Below are 19,615 nucleotides of genomic sequence, written 5' to 3'. Positions count from 1 at the left end.
TTTTTAGCCAGACTCTCAACATGTTCCCCATCTTAATTATCATTGATTAGATTCACTTTCTCATTTTACTTTTCATCTGCAGCATGACCTCAAGGACAAGATTAAATTATTAGGTGGAATGATGAGGAATGTCTGCACTTCCTCTGCCCCCTGTGACATGGAGAACGCTTCTGCTAGCATTGGGTTTGCTCAACAGAATCCAAGCGATAATGTGCCCTTGCAGGTACTCGGCGATTAAGTAGGGCTCCCCTGAGCCCTTTCACGTGCAGTCACTACTGTTAGGTTAGGTCTAGTTGAGATGGCGACAAACATGCCCTGCTAGAGGGGAAACAAAGCCACATCCGGCTTATGAACCATTTTGTTGAGTCAGTTCTATGGCAACCCTTCTAATACCTGGTTCCTCTTCTGGGGAGCAGATGCAGAGCTGGTGGCTTTCTACTGTAAAAAGGCACATTTGACTGGCACCTGCTGAGAGCTGAATTGGTCTACTTTTAACCTGATTTATCAAGATGCACTTAATTTGCAAACTCAGAATGGCAAGCCACCTGTGACCCAACGACCAGAAAAGAGACCATACAATTTGTGCAAGCAGAGACCCTTCATGTTGGCAGCAGGCAGGATTCTTGTGGGTGATTTTTTTTCCCCCTGGGAAAAGACTTAACAAAGGACAAAATATATGATTTCTGCCTAATTTTATCTGCTTAAAAAGATTGAAACATCAGAGTACTTCGCTCTTCACAAATATAAGGTCATCAGTTATCACATTTCAGTGAGTCAAAGTAACTGTCAACACAAAGGACTAACCAGGTTGAACAGAAAAGAGAACCCAGGGCTCCAGTATCACAATCTATTCCTTTTTTAATTTACTGAAGTGTCCCACTTTTTTCTCAAGTTTCCCCATGAAATATTTGAAGTCATAGACTGAAGAAAGTCCATGAGTTTGTGAATTAACTTGATAAACATTCTAAAACAGACAAAATAAAATTACATATTAGGTAATGGTTCTGATCCTATTATGGAACCTAGAGACAATCAATTTTACTGTGAAATACATAAACAGTAGAATGAATAAACATGGTTTCTCTCCAATAGGAGTTCTCCTTTGGAAATTATGTTGCCAGCCTTGCCCCAAATGTAGTATTTCTAATAAAACTCTCAGATTTTAGAATTAGTCCACCAGACTAATATGAATGATTGACTGTCATTTTGTTCTTAGAGAAGTCAATAAGCTATATAAATAGGGTTATTGAGTGCCGCCCTGTGTCTCCTCCCATACTTCGGCGTCAGATTCAGCAAAATAAAAAACGCAGATGCTGAACGATAAGCTGCCACTGGCTCAGATGGGTAGACCTCTGGCTGGTTTGGTCGTACAGGACTCCAGAACATCACAATACTCAAAACTGCATTCACACACTCTGACTTCTGGTTCTGCCTAAGCAATGCATTTGTTTTCTCAAGAAGACGGGTCTCCCTGACAGATTTTTTGCTTGTTTCATCTGACAATACCTGGAATGTCACATGCTTTATCCTGACGGCACAGCATTTCATCCAACCAGCCTTCCATCTGAGAAGGTCTAAGTTCCACCTTGTTCTTAGAGCAAGTGCTTGTTAAGAACTAACCTAAACATTTCTTGAGTTATCAGGGAGTCAAAAATGTTACAGAGAAAGTCATATGGAAGAATGGGAACTATGCGTATGAAGTTGTGTAGAACACAACGAGATCTGTTTTACAACTGCTGTACACTGTAATTATCTCCCACCTTGACTTTAAAAAATCCGATAGAGAATTCACTTCCACTGGCTTTCACGGGAGGTCTGTAATCTTCATCCTTTGAAGGCCAGCCGGATTTCCTCATGGGAAACATTGACATGGGTGACAGATGAAAACATCTGCCCAAATCAAAGCCACTATCGAGAACAGAGTGAATATTCCAGAGACTTACCGGGCAGAGAGAGCTCTGCCCTGCATCGGAATTAGCAAGGCCCGTAGGCGAAGTGGCCATTACCCTGACCGTAGATGATTACTGGAGTGGGTCATGAGGCATGCGTGTGAGTCATTGCCAAGAGATCGAGGATGGAGGGAGAGCTTTGAGTTTTAGAGAGAGAATGACTTGGGATGGCTTCATGGAAGAGGAGGACCCAAAAGGGGGCTCGAGGGACTGGTGAGATTTTTTTTCTTTTTTTTAGGGAAGGAGGAATACTTGGTGGGGAAGAAGATTATGAGCAAACAAAAGGATACGCTGCATCCTAGTAGGATTTCTACTCAAAACAGTCGGGGAGCAGGGATCAAAGCATAAAATGCTGGGTTCCAGGCCTGGAAGAATTGGGCCTGTGCCTGAGAAGACTCTCCAAGTGGAATAAGACTCTGGAATCAGACTGCTGCCCAGGTGGTTCCCAGCGTTAGAGACGTGTGTACAGTAAACCACACGCCACTGCTGAGAACAGTTTCCCCTCGATGTAGCAAAAATCCCTCCATTAGAGAAGGATTCCTTTGGATAAGGTATCATGATAGGCATGGAGTCCCCTTAGAATACTCCTAGGAGTATGAGCATCTTAAAGCCATCAGGATGGGATGCGAACTCACTCACCAGCTGTCTACTCGGGCACAGCCTCTAGCAAGTCGGCCGAGGCGAGGGAGGCACAGAGAGTGAGAGAGACCAGGAAAAGCACGAAGAGCGAGTTCACTTAACACGAAATTTTGCCAGGGACTTTGTAAAATAAGAAAGGGTGAGGAGAGAGGCTTTTCCAAGACATTTACCTGTCACCAAATGTGGCCATCACCGGAGAAGATAATAAAGGTTATAGTCGGCTGGTCTCCCTGGCGCCAAAGGAGTAAATGTAACCATCGCAATCAAATCTACTTTTGAATCCACACAAATTAGCACAGGGGAGGGTTAATACCAAACTCTCAGTGACTGACAAATCCACTCTCCCTTCAGGCCACAAGGTACCGAGGCATTTTTAATGGCTTACTGCCAAACGCTGATATTTTTAAATCTCTGTCTAACCTTCCCTCTAGCTCCCCCACCCCACCCCTTAACAAGGGCATCTGAGGAACACGGTTTCCTTGAAAAGATGATGATTTTATCCTGAAGTCTTCTTTCTGATAGTTTTTCTGCATTCTAAGGTAAATAGTCATGTCCCAGAAACATGAAACCCTGAAAAGCCCGAGACAGCGTTAATACTGGATTTTTCAGAGTAAGCAGTGATGTATCTTTGTCAAGTCAGCAGAGGCGCTGGTAACGGGAGAGGAACGTTGCTAATTATCTTCTAACCTCTACTCTCATTGCATGAAAATGAAGTTGGGATGGGACTAGAGAGGAGCAGCAAAACATTTCTGCCGCCCTGGCCTCCCGTTTTTCACCATAAACGGCGAGAAGGAAGGGCAGTGCACGCGGTCTCAGGTGTTAGATGAGCAGCTACTAACGCCCTGCCGTCCTCCAGGCAGACCCGAGCCCTGGCCACAGCACTGCCGCTGGAGGCTCGCTCTGCGCAACCCCGGCTTCCTGAAGTGCTGGCTTCACTGCTGATTTCAACTGCTCATCCTCGCCCCGCCGGGCCTGGCCCAGGGGTTGGGCGTCGACCTAGTGATCCTAAGAGATCACGGTTCGATTCCCGGTCAGGGCACATGCCCGGGTTGTGGGCTCGGGGGGGGGGGTGCATGCAGGAGGCAGCTGATCAATGACAACTCTCTCATCATTGATGTTTCTATTTTCCTCTCTCTGAAATCAATAAAGATATATTTTTAAAAAATAAATAAATTTCTCATTTTCAACACAGTTGGCGCTCTGGATTTCAGAAGCACATTAAAAACTGAGTAGGTGTTCTAGGTAATTGAGATAACGAATTGTAAGTGTCGTGATAGGAGAACACAGAGAGGATCAGGCCTGTGGTGTAAGAGAGGGGGAAGCAAGCCTTCCTGCCCAAGACCCCACTCCTGGAGATTGCTTGAACCAGAAATAAAGGATTGCCAGGGAAATGGCTTCCAGGAGTGAGGTGCCCACCCCTCCAACCAGCCACGAAATGGGGTTGCATAGAGGATACTTTCCTTTCTTCCTGTCCACTGACAGTTTGAGTGTCTCCTCCCCAGGGAGGCGATTCAGCTTCCCAGCCCTCAGCCCTCCCTGCAGGTCCTAGGAGAAGGTCACAGGAGGGGAAGGAGCCAGCTGTCTGGAGAATGGTTTGGAGGGTCGGACCTACCTGGATATGCCCAAGAAAGACACCTCTGCGTCTCTTGCTTCCAACAAGGGCTCTCTCAAAGGTTGACATCACTATTATAACACTGTATGAGAGCATATAAACCTGTGGTAGGCTGTATAATGGTCCCTAAAGATATCAGGCCCTGTCCTTGGAACCGAAGAACGTTACCTTATTTGAAAAAAAGGATCTTTACAGATATGGTTAAGGTTCTTGAGATGGGGAGTTATCCTGGATTACCTGGGTGGTCCCTAAATGCAATCGCAGTTGTCCTTATGAGAGAGGTAAAGGGAAATTTGACACATGCAAGAGGAGGAAATAAACTGCAGAGGCAGAGGTTGGTGTGGTGTGGCCGCAAGTCGAGCTGGAGGAGATAGGAGCAGACCCTCCCTGAGAGCCCAGAGCTGCTGGACGGAGCGCCGTCTTGCCGACAGCCTGACTTCAGCCAGTGATGCTGACTGGGGGCTTCTGGCCTTAGAACTGTGAGAAGATAAATTCTGTTCTTTTTAAGCCACCAAATTTGTAGTAATTTGTTAAAACAGCCATAGGGAACTAATGCAATACCTAAGCATTGGAGAGAAAGCAGGAAAATGGAATATTTTAAGGATGGAAAATGCTGTAGATTGAATGATGTTCTCCTTACATTCATATATTTAAGCCTTAACCCCCAGTGTGACTGTATCTGGAGACAGGGCCTTTAGAGAATTAAGGTTAAATAAGGTCAGGTCATAAGAGTAGGCCCTAATCCAGTAGGATTGGTGGCCTTAAAAGAAGAGAAAGAGAAGGATCTCTGTCTTTCTCTCTGCACATTCACAGAGAAAAGGCCATGAGTGCACAGCAAGAAGGTGTCATGTGCAAGGCAAGGAGAGAGCCTCAGGAGAAGCCAGTCCACGGCCTTCAGAACTGAGAAAATCAGTTTCTGTTGAAGCCATCCAGTCTGTAGTGTTTATTATGGCGGCTCAAGCAGGCTAACAGAGAAAGTGAATAAAGAAGACCCCCTTGAAGAGTTAGGCTCTTCAAGGAGATAAGACCAGGATGAGCCCCCCCCCCCCCCCCCCCCGGACCTCAGTCTCCACTCTTAGACTAGGAGTTTACACTAGTTCAGGGGCACCCTCGCTGGTGGTGAGGAAGGAGAGGACATTCCAGGCAGGAGATCAGCTGGAGCAAAGTCCAGGCCCACAGTAGCATTTCCAAAAAGCGTCCCCTGCAAGCTGAGGAGAGAGAGCTGCTTTCATGTGCTTCGTGTTCCAACTGGGTAACACAGTGTCTAATCAGACACAGGCGTGATACCTTAGCCCGTGGGAGCGAAGCTGGCTACCTGCAGGCTGACTTGTCACTGTCACTCACAACTGATTGTTGCTGATGTAACTCAAGTCAAGTGTGACCATGGTGGGCAAACTCAGGAGAGATGGAGGGAAATAAAAAATTTAAAACATGTTTAGAGGCTTGTTTCCAGCCCCAGACAGCATTTGATGTGGGCAGGGGCCAGATTAGCCCTGTCATCCAGATAACAACAAAAAGAAAGCGGAGAAGACTGCAGGGGGCCTTTGGCTGTGGCTCAGAAGATATTCTTCGGTTGCTTTTTGCCTCAGAAGTGTCCCTTCCCACACCAATGCCGGGCACAGTGAAATCAGCCTTCCCAGTATGCAGAGGGCAAATCAAAGAAGAGGCCAGAGGGTTCACTGAGACCCTGAGTGCTGTGAGGGGCCTTGTAAATGTCCTTCCGGAAGGTGATTGGTGAAGGGACAGTCGGGGTTTAAAGGCGACGCCCAGCCAAAGGAAAGGGAGATACTTGAAGGGCAGCTGGGGAAATGAAAGATCTGTTATGGCTGACACGGGCCCCACCCACCTGCCCCAGGGGCTGAGGGTTCAATGCCACAAGGTCCTTGTTAGGCATTTGATGTCCAACCATTGCATTGTGGGAAGTCCCACCCTAGGCTACTTGTCATCTCACTGGCCCCCTAACTATTTATGGGACCACCCTAAGCTCTTTATAGGACCCAGAGTCATGCAACACGAATGTAATACAAACAGGTGAAGGAGAAAGTGTAGCCCAAGAGAGGATACCAAGTGTCATACCAGATGAGGCCCAACTGCCACATGGCAGTCGTGGTGGCTGCAGCAGGGGCAGGGCAAACCCTTTGCTTGTGACAGTGGACAGGAAATGCGCCCAGGACAGGGAGCCTGGGGTCCCAGGAGCCATCTAGCGAGTTGAGAAAGATCTAAATAACCAAAGTCTTCAATCGGACAGGAGGGGCAGAACTGCGACTGACCATCATGGCTAAAACAGTCTGTCAGTGTCATCACCTACCAGCGAACACAGGGCAGAGAACGTGTTCCAGTCCCTCCCACTGAAACCCAGAGCCCTGCCTCAAAGCCCTGGCCCGCTCTCAACCTTCACAAGGTAGTTTACACCTGTCTCAGTTCCTTCTAAGTCTTGCAGGAGCTTCTCTGCTCCAAGCCAGCTGCTGCCTCCCCTGCGAAGCCTGTGTTAGAATCAGTTGTTATCTCCTTTTGGGCCCCATCACACTTTGCACAGCAGCTGTCCCATGGTGTCATAACCACATCGATCCTCCTGATGTGACAGCACAGTCTCAGACCCGACTCCCAGCCAGGCACAGAGCTGTTGTTGAATGAAGGGGATGATGAAGGAATCAATGGATTAAGAGTAGACACTAAGATTAATACTCACCAAAGAAGAATTTTTTTATTAGTCTACACATATTAAGGCACCAAGAAGTTACGACATCTCAGGAGTCTTGACTGGGTGCAAGAGATGCCATAATTCTGAAAAAGCATTTTTGAGGGGGAAAAAGTGAGCTGCTATGCATGTCTCCAATGAACTGAAAGAATATTTGACTAATAGGACAAAAGCTTTTGAAATATATTCATGCATATACTTGCAAATATTTCCATGGATCCAGATTGCCTTCCATGTTTACACATTTTTATGCTTTACCTTTTAAAGGAATATAACCCTGTAGGAACTTATTATTGTTTGCTAAATAAGACAGAGCCATTACAGCTTTTAAAATGTCGTTGGTTTAATAAAGGACAGGAATGTGCTTTGGAGCCTGTAAGCACTTAGAGTTCTGAACAAGCCTAAACAAACACTTTTAATCAGCGTTAGTGTTTTATGAAATTTTTAATCTGCCACTTAAGAGACACTAATGTACAAGTTGGCAAAAAAACAACAACACCCAAGCCTGTCACCTTCACCATACATTATCTAAATGAGCTAAATCAAATGTGTTTCAAATGCCCTACCCCGCTGCTGCATGAACACACAATAAGGCAGCATGTTGGCAGTAACTGATTTTATGTCCTAAATGGGGACATTGACCACTTCTAGGATAGCCAAATAGTATCAAGAATAATAACATATAAATTATTCACAATAACAAAGAGGAACAACACATAAAAACTGACTATATTGGCTCCTGGTTGAAAGCAAAAATTGCATTTTAGGCTATCCAAATAGTTTTAAATGTGATTTTAGTTTACTAGCTTTCTATGGTAAAAATATAGACACATAGCCATGAGTTGCACATAGCACCCCATTATCTCATCCAACACTGCAGCTGTCACCAGTCACAGGACACTTGATCCACAGACAAGTAAAGGTTTAAAGAGCCAAGTTCTAACCACAGACAGGAGTGCACCCAACAGGGCATCGAAAAGAATTTCCACTTGTGCCATCCTGGGCATCTTGGCATTCTCAGCATACTCTGACCCGATTGTCCAGATGCCAGATCTGAGAATGACAGTGAGGGGTTCTGGACTCTCTTTTCTATGTTAAGTGTGGGGCTCTTTATTTCATGAGTTTCGTAGTTCCCAAAGCAAGGAACAAATTCTATGTGAACATGCTGCCTGTATATTAAGGCTTTATGTCCATAGTTGTGTGTATGCAGGCATAGCGGTGTGTGAGAGGGAGAGAGAGAAAAAAGAATGCCTGACGGACTAAGACAGACAGGTGATCAGAGACAGAGAGAAAGCATGTAAGTCATCTGCTTGAAAAGCGGTTGAGTAGTACACAATATTACAAAGCGTACATTGATTTTTCAAAAGGAGACAACAAAGAAAGAGCAACTAAATGAGTGGAAATCATACAGAAAGCACAAACCTGAGAAAAGAGAGGAGAAGCTACAAGTGAAAGTAAGAGTAACTTAATAGGAAAGAAAACAAGTCGACCACAAGTAGCACTGTCCCTAGGGTGTGTACTGAGCAAATATTTTTCACAGGGTCCCTGACTATATAAACAATTTTATTTTTTAAATGTTTTACAAAATTCATGGGTCTGCATGAGAAAAAATGATTTATCAATGAGGATTTAGAATAATGGGTAGAGAAGAGGAATTTTCGTATTTGTTCATTGTCAGTCAGTGTAGGTGAAGATCATTCATAGTGACTAGGCACCATCGTTTCCCGTGCAAGTGCCAGAACCTTCTGTGTTCTTTGCCGTTAGATGTGCCAATTTCACCTTTCCCACTGGGAGAAAGGGTAACAACGTTGTACTTAACACTCACAACGCAGCGGTTCTTCAGAACATGTGTATATTGAAACAACATAAACCTTGCCTCTGCTTTTACCTACACTATTTATTTAAGGCTGGTTATACAATCACTCTGGATGCCTCATTACCCATCCTGCCACCATGAATCCCAGCTTCCAATGAGTCTCTCAGTGGTTTCGGAGATGATCACAAGGGCAAGCCCTACCCAGAGCATGGAGGGTAATGTGAATGTTAATTCACTTTCTGATTATGTGAAAGGCACTGTTTGAAATTTTCTAGAATAAACATAGAACAGCACATTTTCCGATCATATCTTCTCTAGAACTCCTTCAGGTAGTCACTGAACTCCTATAATGTGATTTCTTTCAGCACTGACAGCACCTCTGCCTTCCACAAACCCCATCAGGGAAAGAAGAGTTAACAAACAAGAGAGGTCCCATCATGCAAGGAATGTCCGTCTCTCACCAGCATGGCTGAACATGGGGTTCAGCGCCAACACTAGACAGGCCCCTGGACAGTGCCTCAGTCGGGAAGGGCATCCGCCTGGCATTCACAGGGCCCTGCTCAGAAGCTCTCTGAGGAGAAGGGCTGCTTAGGGAGGGAGATTGACCATCCTGGTGCCAGTGACGGATGGTGAGCAGGGTAAAAGATGTATGATGCCACTTTTGCTGCCCTGGGGCACTACAGACCAGAGGCTGCCATGTAATGGAACGTGGAGGGGTGACAGCCGGCACATGGACCAAGGGTTGGCAGTGGGCCATGGGTACTCCAGAGCCCAGAACTTGTGTTTTCTACCTGAGGGTCATCAAAATCAGTATGTCTGCACTTGAACGGTAGCTCAATCTCATGAAATCTCAACAAGGAATGACTGGGCTATACTGGGGAGCAATTGCTTGTCAGGCCACCCTCCTGGAATCAAGGCCAGACCAAAGGCCCCAGAATGATCTCATAGATATGAGTCCTGGAGTGCTTTAGGGCATCTGGTTGACCCCACTGGTAGAGAAGAGTAGAAATCATAGAGCACCCCAAAGGAGAGAAATGGGAACCAGGGTCCCCAAGGATATTGGTCCTGGGACTCCACCCAGATAAGACTGCCACCCCAGTTGTTCCCAGGTACCTGAGGGAACTTTGAAAATGTTGAGGAAAGTACTCCAAAATGTGGGAGGCCCTGAGATGTAGGGCCTGGGACAGGCACCCTCGAGTCCAAAGGTTATACTGATGTCAAGGATGACCAGCAACATTAGTTACTAACTGGAAGAGTTGTGGAGAAATCTGAGACATGGGGCAGTTAAGCAAAATGTCCCAGATGCAGCTTCTAAGTGGTGGAGTCTGATTTGAAGCCATATGGTCTGTGTTCCCCACTGTGAAAATACCTAAAAAGATTATAGACTTTATATTCAGACAGACTTAGGTTTGACTCACCGCCCTGACAATGCCACTATGTAACCTTGGGATCAAGCACAGATGAGTATGTACTTATTTCACAGGATTGTTTTGCAGGGATCAGCTAACTTTTTGTATCAAAGAACAGATGATAAATTCTTTAGGCAGTTCGTACAGTCTCTGTTGCAACTAGTTAATTCTGTGGTGTGAAAGTAGCTATAGACAATGCATAAATGAATGGGCGTTGCTGTGTTCCAATAAAACTCCATACAAAAGCAGATGGTGGGCTGGATTTGGCCACAGGCCTTATTAGTTTGCCAACAACTTGTTTGAGTATTAATTCAGAAAATGCCAATAAAAGCTTTATAATAGTTACCTGTACTTAGTAAATATTCAATAACTATTAGCTATTATTATTATACCAACAAAATGACTACATTTTAAAATGGTTGGTTTAAGGTTCTAGTGTGCCTGCCACTTTTTAAAATTCTTGGTATTGTTGTTTTGCAGTTACAGTATACATACTTGAGGGGAAATAATGGGTGAATTAATGTTTCATTACTTCAATTTTTCCTCGTTATTATTTTTCAAAACCCTTTTAGAGTTAATTTTCATCTGAAACTGTCTTTGAAATGTATGAGTCAGAAGGAGCTGGCATCAGTTAAGTGTAGCTTTACTATGTATTTAAGATGAAAGTTTCCATTCATTCATAATTCTATTTTAGTAATATTAAGAAAATAGTGGGAATTTTGGATGCTGCAAATCAATTTTTTCTTTGGAACCTACATTTTAAGAATATATGTAATGCATAAATAATCAGCTCTGTCATCATCCATTGTGATTCCCATAACCATTTATGGTATTGTTTATTTGGAATCTACGCTGTCCTTTCCTGCAATCAATCCTTTTCTGAATAGTTTTTCTTAACTTTGGGAGATAATCCCTTCCCCCATTCCATTCATGTAGTTTAAAACTGCTACCATCAATGTCAACTGGTCTTGGGGGTGAGCACTAGACCCCAGGTGTGAGCTGTGAAGGTTGGTTGCTTCTGCTGGTCTTATTTCCAGCTGCTGGGAGGACGTTTGTTAGCTAGAAGGGAACTGAGTAGAGAACAGCAGAGGCCAGGAGTAGGGAGACAGAGGCTTATGATGATTGAGTTTTCATCAGCATTACCCCCAAAAACCTCCCAAAATTCTCTTATGGTTTGGTTATGAGAGATAATGAATTCCTCCTTTGCCTAAGCACATTTCTGTTGATCTTGGACTATGACATCACCCTTGGGTGATTCGAATCATCCCACTTGGCTTATCCCAAGAGAAACTTTACTGCCTGCCACTCACCAGATGTGTAGCTTTGATATCATAGAAAGTAACTTCCAAAGACTAAAGCTCATTCAAGGGTACTTCTTTCATCCAGAACAACAGATGGAACCAACTAAGTCAAGAAGACACTGACTTAAAATGACTGAGCAGAGTTTTACATTTCTTTCTTTTTTTAATCTTTGCCCAAAGATATGTTTTTTAAAAATTGGTTTTAGAGAGAAAGGAAGGAGGAGAGAGAAGAACATCAATGTGAGAGAGAAACATCGATCAGATGCCTCACCTATGCACCCTGACCAGGGATTGAACCCATTTACCTAGGTATTTGCCCTGACCGGGAATCAAACCCACAACCTTTTGGTGAACAGGATGATGCTCCAACCAACGAGCTACCCAGACAAGGCTGCATTTATTTTTTTATAACTAATACAGTTGGGAATATTGTGTCCAACTTGGGTGGGTTGGGGCAGGAGGAAAACTTCAAGCTGATATTATTGGGTTAAGAGAAATTATGGACTATCTTATAGGCTTGTACTCAAGGTTTTGTACTAAAACATAATTTTAGGAAAACCTAGTAAAAAAGGAACAACAGACTTTCCTGGTTCAGTTTTTGCTTTTTGGTGTTTTCCTAGTTCTTCCCTGGTTTCTTGGGATTCATCATGCGGGCATTTGGTAAGTAAATAGATATGGTTACACACTGGCACAATGATCCCAGTTCTCTCTGTATTCTCCTGTATTACACAGCTTGGGTAACCATAACAAATACTGTAGACTGCGTAGCTTAAACAACAGAAATTTATTTTCTCATAGTTTTGGGGGCTGGAAGTCTGAGATCAGGGTGCCAGTATTGTTAGATTCTCATGAGAACTCTTCCTGGCTTGCCTTCTCACAGTGAGGAGAGAGACAGAGAATAAGCTGTCTGGTGTCCCTTTGTAGAAGGGCACTAATCCCATCAGGAGAGCTCCACCCTCATGGCCTCATCTGAAACTCTCTCTCAAAGGCCCCACCTCCAAATGCCATTACGTTGGTTAGGGCTTCAACATATAAATTTGGTGGAGACACACAATTTAGTCCATTGCATTGCCTTAGCAGATTGTTGCTTTTTCGAGATTAGCCTATTAGTTGTTCTAAAAAAGTGAGAAGAATCAGCTACCCAAATATTTTCATCTGCTGTTCAAGCAGCGGAGTGTGAGGCAATGAACAAGGCCTCTTGGAGCCAGAGATCTGGGTTCAAGCCCTGCCTGGACTATTTACTTAAGTAGGTTACTTAAGTTTTTTGAGCCTCAGTTTCCTCTTTTGTAAAATTGAAATAATAAGATTATCTGCTTCACAGGAATGCACAAGATAACATATGTGGACATTCTGAAGAGGTGGGGATTGGGATCGTTTTGGAAGGAGGGCTCCTACAGGAAGGAAAGAAGACATTGATGATATTCTAAAGGAAGATTAAATTAGATATTTAGGGACTAGAACAAAGGGATCTGTCAGCAGTGAGGATTACGTTGGTGCTGAGGAAGAGCCCCAAAAGAATATAGAAGAAAAAGAAGTTGAGGGTCATCTAAGTTCAGCTTCACAGTGTTCTAAAAACCAGCTCTGGATACTGGACTCCTGGCTCTCCAAAAAATTCATTATGCTCCCTCCCTTTTCCCTTTGACCCAAAGGAAGGCAAGAATCCCTGTGACACCTTCTAATAATCAGGGCCTCTGGGGCAGGAGAAAGGGAGCAGAATTAGAGGGCCCTGTTTGGCTGAAGCCCATCACCACCACCGCCACGCGTGACCCAGAAAATTAGCAAGCCATGCTCCTGGCCAGCTGCAGTCTGCCAAGCTCTGGAGCAGATGCTGCCGACCGGGGGTTTTCTCTGAGGCACTGTTGTAACTCTCCGCCAGGAAGTGCCTTTGGAAGGCAAAGAAACAGAGACCAGACACCTAACTTTACAAAAACTAACAAGTGTCTAATCTTCCCAGTGGCTTGCTTGTACAGCTGTAGCAGTTGCTTGTGACATCTCCTTTACCCATATGCTCGCCAACTGTAACACTCAAGGAATACACTCTTTCATAAGGGGACAGAGGGAACCCAACACCACCAGGAGTTTTCCCAAAAGTGATTTGAGAATGCCTTTCCTCTCAATTTTCCTTGAGCCAACTACATTCATCTTACTAATATTCTTCTGTCAGAGACTGTGAATTTCAGACGACAAAATTCTATTTTCCAGAATCTTCCACGTTGTAACTGCCTATTAATTACCTCTGCTTGTCAGCCGGCCCCCCACACAGGGTTTAAATGTTTAGTCTGCAGTTTGTATAATCAATCTCCTGCTTCATTCTCTCCAGAATTACGCAGCTCAGAAGGCACCACCACAAAGTCTGGGCTTTTCATTTTCTTATAATAATGCATTATCAGGTCTGTGTTCCTTAAGGCTTGCTCAGGGTTGTAGATGAAACTTTATGCAATCCTTGCCCTTTAAGCAAATGCCCAATCTTACACCTACTTCTCAGGTTCTTGGGTCAGAGGCCAGGTGAGTGGGTTCTGGGAGCAGTGAATAGGAGAAGCCATCTGTGTTTCCATTGTGCATGCAGATGGTGTTTCCACACATCCTGAGGCAAGAAGACTTCGCCACCCCACTTTCAAAACTGGCTCTGTCCAAGTTGGAATAGTAATGAGTTTCAAGAAGTCCTCACATGGCCTTGCACACTTACCTGCCAGGCCTAGACTTGTGTCAGACTTGGATCAATGGAGCCAGGAAGGGCAGGTCTATCCAGTGGGAATGGACCCTTGGCTGCAAGGTGAAAGCAGAAAGGGAAAGGCCAAGAGGGCTCGGAGGCAAAGGTGGATTCAGAGATGGTTACCTTGTCAGAACAAGTCTCTTATGGTGTGTGGTGACTCTCCTGTCCCCAAGGGTCAAGGCCTTCTGGAATCCAACACACTAGCTATTTCCAGTGCTATCTCCAATTATTCATCATCCTGAAACTTCATTTCAGCCAGATTGGCTTACTCATCTCACTCTCATGCACATGGATCTCTCACCACCTCCGTAATTCTGCTCATGCCTTCTCCTGCCTGGAATGCCCCCTTTTAATACTCGAATCTACCTCCTCCAGAGAGATTTCCCTTTTCTGTCAGCCTCAAAGGGTCTTTTACCTCTCTGAGACAATTCTATACATTCCATTTATAAAGCTACCATCTCTGCCTCTCTTCTGTTGTTTCCTTCAAGGGTCATTCACATCTTTCATGGTTACTTAACTTTGCATTGTTGATGTGGTTTATTTACAGATATAAGTTCCTTGAAAGTAAGGATCTTCCATATGATCCTCACATCTCTCAGGCCATCGACAACGATCCTCAATGAATGTCTTTACTTGATTCAGTTCATTCACTATATCAGACTCAGTTTACTGAGTCTTTGCCTTCCCAGCAAAAGTCAGAGTAAGAGTCAGTGGAACAGTGATTCAGCCCCTTCAGCAACAACACTTAGTTCATTTATTACACTATGATTTTAGGGTTTGCATTTGTTTTCTTACCCCAGCATTCTGACTGTATGCCCGCTACCAGCATGTGCATTGTAAACTGTTTTGTGTTTTTGAGTGTGTGTGCGTGTGTATGTGTGTGTTGCTAGAATCAGAGCCAACTTGCTCTCTACTCTCTGTGAAAAGGGGAATTAGTCATGGCTACTGAAAACCAGAGAACATATTCAAAGTAAATATCTGTGCATGAGATTGCTTTCGCTCAAAATCTGAATACCCACATGAGACTGAATTTGTAAATATTTACTGTAACTTATGGTAAAAAAGTATATATTGGCTTCCTAAGCTCTATTTCTGCCAAAATATCTCTTTTTTGCATGCCTACCCAGTATTCTGACCTGTGCCTGGCAACATACACTGTCTTAGGTTAACCTTATGGCATCAGTAAAACTTAAGTGTACTTATATGTAGTGTGCAGGAATAAAAAGAAAAAAAGGAGAAAGAGAGAGAGAAGGAGAGAAAATAGAAGAAACCTGGAAAAACTTAAAAGGCAACATAACTAATGACAAAAGTGTGGTAGGATAGTAAGAAGCTAGGGAAATTCCTGGGCAAGTGGAATGGGGAAACTGAGACAAGAAAATTAAACAAGGCCAAACAGTTTGGGCAGCTTGCAGCCAGCCTGTGAATCATAAGAACTTATCTTCCCCGACCAAGGCTATTTGAGGGTAAATGGTTTATACCTCTCCTGCCTAACCAGAAAATATGTAGTTTAAATCACCCTTTCCTGGGAAAATAGAAAATAAAGACCCAATTAGTGCCATTTGTGCCAGCTAATCCCAAGGACAGATGAAGTCTGGGGGACAAATAACAAAAAAACCCCAAAAGCATTTGGATGGTATCACCTGATGGGGGAATGTGGCAGGATAAATAGCTGTTAGGATAGGAGGAGGGGAAGGAGGGAAAGGGGGGGGAGTTTATCTCATCCACTAAACAAAGAAGTCAGCCATCTGGGGACCGGCCAAAATGAAATCGCCAGATATTCTCATAAATTCTTGGAAGAGTGGCAACAATGTAAAAGGGGAACCTTGAAACCTATAGAGGGGAAAGCATAAAACCCTTGAACCCCCACCAGGCAGTGCACTCAGACTAGCTGAGTTGCCCACTTGTGCTTTGTGCCAAGTGTATTCTTAATAAATTCCCTTGTTTGCTTCAACACTGCTTTCTGTCACTCATCTGAAGTTTTTCTTGGGAATGTGACAAGAGCTGAGGGAAGAGCCAAGACCCCTCAGACATCGGCAGCTGTCCAGTAACAAAAGTATTATTTCCAATGATATTTGAAGTCCACTATATGAGTTAAACAAAATATCATCCTAACAAGTACAAAAATTTTATAAAAAGTTGGGCAAGGATGACTGATCCCCAAAGCTAATAGGTTCGCAGCTTGCACAGGCTTCACTCTGCTTACAAGTATGCCCACCATCCCCACCACAGTTCAGGGCCACATACCCACATTCTCAGGACCTCAGCAGGAAGATAACAGCAGAACTGAAATTCTTACAGAGGCCACACTATCCAGAGGCCAGTTGCTCACTGTCCCTTTAGTCTCTGGTTCCTGAGCCCAAGCGTACAATCTATATTTTCATGTTGAATCAACTTGAATTTAGAACTTGGCATTTTTTTTAGTTCCCCAAAGAAATCCACTAACACAAAACCATAAGAAGCAACATTACATCTACTGAAGATGTTCTAGACTAGTGGGGGAGTGTTAGGTAGGTTATGCTGCATATCTCACAGCAGCAACTTACCCCATTAAGTACTTCTGTTCCCCCGAAAGCTGTTCCTTGGCCACCTACCAGTGAGAATTATCCTCTCTGCTCTTCTCCCAGAAGAGCTCACCTCCTGCTATAGGCACCTCCAGCACAAGGCTTATGCCAAAGAAGGGACTGAAGAGGAGTCCCCTGCCCTAACCCTTACCCTTCCAAGATGATCGGCCTGCATTAATCTAAATGCTTTCTGTCAGATGGAATGTTAGTCCATAAGGAGATATTTGGGGCCTTAATCTTTCCGCAAAAAATCAGACAGCCCAGAATCTTCTTCCCATCTCTCCCCTAGGTATCCTCAGTAGGACTTAAAGTCAACTAAGCCCAGCCTCTAGAATAAGGCAGAGGCCTGTGCCAGAAGGAGATAAATATGGAGAAGGATTTCCTTGGGCACCCTTCCTTCCCCAGGCCTCCTTGTACCTTGTACAAGGGGCTCAGGAGCTCCCACTGACTTCTCAAATTGCCCCATGTTTTCAAATCTTCAAATGCATCTTTCCTGTTTTCCCATCCTCTCCATCAGCAATCCTTCCTTTAAAAAAAAAAAAATTATCTTTATTGTTGAAAGTATTACAGATATCCCCCCTTTTTTCCCCACTGATCCCCTCCATCTTGCTTCCGCACCCCCCCCCCCCAGCAATCATTCCTATTAACACACATTCACAGCTCCCTTCCTTTACTCTGTGCTAACTTAAACCAGTTATTTTCTGCAAAGCTAACTCTTTCTCCTTCCTCCCATGGAATAAAAGGGCCAAGATCTTATAAGTAATAGAAGAAGCTCTCATAGTTGGATTGGAGGCAGAGCTCTTGAGCAGGCAGAAAAATCCAGGGAGCTGCGAAAAACAAATCTCTTTCTAGTACCTCTATTTCTATCTCCCAGCTTGACCTGAATCCTTACAAGAGCAGTTGGATATAAAAAGGGACCAGCAACATAATTTGAAGGATTCAGTGGAAAGGGAAAATGTGGAACCCTTTGTTTAAAAACTATTAACAATTTCAAGACAGCAACTGCAGAGCATTAAACCAAGTGCGGGCCCTCCTGAGCATGGGGCCTGGTGGGACTACACAGGCTGCATGCCCAGGAAGCTGGCCCTGATACAGAAAGTCACAGGAAATGCAGCCATGTACATGAAATGCGTGCCATTTGTGGTCAATTACTGTACAGCATAATAATTGTGCATTTCATAATATGTAAGAGAAAATATGTAATCATGACATAAACACTGCTTTGTAATAACACAATGCAAGGTATTGTTTATACTAGGTGCAAGATATACTTTGCTGAATAGCATATTGATTACAGAACCAAACCCTGTCCATATGCACATAGTCTTAAGAGGGGCCCTGGGGCAGTTCTGCCACTCACAAATTTTAATTTGAAGAGGCAGTAGATGATGGGAATAAAAAAGGCACTGCCTTAAACATCAACCAAGACCAGCAATAGTGGACTTAGGAGCTGAAATTAGTCTCCTTCCTTCCATTTCATTCAAGACAAATCAGCTAATTAAAATGATACTGTGGGTCACATTAAGAGACAGCTCCTAGACTTTTGAATGTTACAGACCAGTGAAATTTCCAAGAAATTTAGGAGATGGACATAAAATTGACACATTTTAATTTTGCCATGTAAGGATGTCAAAAAGAAACCATCAATTCATAAAAGAAAGGACATTTATAACAAAACGATATATAAGAACATAATTTCAAAATAACAGTTCTTTAATGAATTTAGTATTATGAAGATCTCACATCAATGCTGTTTTTCCTCACTTATCCAGAGACACAGGAGAACTTTTCCTCTATTACTAACATGGTCAGTGGGCTGACATTTATGGGCTATAGGTCTAAGGGTCAGTGGCTACAGGGATGTCTATAAAGAGGATTGATGTGTTATTTTGCTCTAACATTGATTCCTTAAGACTCATGGCAGTTCTTTGCTCTGTAGAAACAATCTTTTTGATATTGTCATCTACATGTCAGCTTCCCCCTCCCTCTGCCCCCAGCTCCATTCCTTAGAGATTTGGCTAAATCTGGCCCAAACCCTAAATTTAACTCTTGGGACCCTCAGAAGGGTTCTCTTCATCCCTTCTAGGAGCGCCTGTGCCTCGCTTCTCTCTCTGCCTCCCTGTTCCAGTATTCACATAGAACGTCTCTGGTTTAAGTCTATCTGTTGCTTCCATTAAAAAACAAACCAACCAAAAACACATCTATTCAGTTTAAGCTCTTCAGGATTTAGGCAACTTCATTAGGTTTGGTTGGGCCTGTGGCCTTCGAGCAGCATCCTTAATGCTCTGCCTCATCCCTTATCTCCCCGGGACACTAGACAAACCCCCTTCCTCTTACCAAACAGTTCTACCCCAAGAAGATCCCTTGAATACCTAGCAGTTTCTAGCGTTTATCACAGCAGGGCTTCCAAAACCAATAGGATTCCCTCCTAAAATAATGCTGGTGGATTTAATGTTTTCCCCACTCAATTCCTATCATTAACTAATTCTATACACTTGCTTCCCTAGTTACTTTAGCTTTCAATGATCACCTTTTCATCTCAATGTATGAATGGCTCATACCTTGCCAGTCTTCCATGTCTTTGTCTTGCTCCTAAATTAGGTGGTGATGTACCTGTCAGTCAGAACAGTAATTCTTATATGTCTACTCATTCAGCAGCCAAGCCTTTGGGTGTTTCCTATGTGCCAGGCACACAGGCTTCATACAGGTGGCAGCAGCTTCCCTTGAGGAGCTCATGGCTTAGGAAGGGGCAGAAGTAGATACGTAAACAGATGGATTCCAATACGCTATGGGAAGTGCTATAACAGAGGTGTGAACACAGTATGGGAATCCAAAAAAGGAAAAATTAACTCTACCCAGGAGAGTTGGAAAAGGCCTCTGTAGGATGCCTAAGAGTTCTTAGGCAAAGGGCATTCCA

The sequence above is a fragment of the Miniopterus natalensis genome, chromosome 13 (genome assembly GCF_054644295.1).
Source record: "Miniopterus natalensis isolate mMinNat1 chromosome 13, mMinNat1.hap1, whole genome shotgun sequence".
Lineage (NCBI taxonomy): Eukaryota > Metazoa > Chordata > Mammalia > Chiroptera > Miniopteridae > Miniopterus > Miniopterus natalensis.
This window is presented reverse-complemented; position numbering follows the sequence as displayed.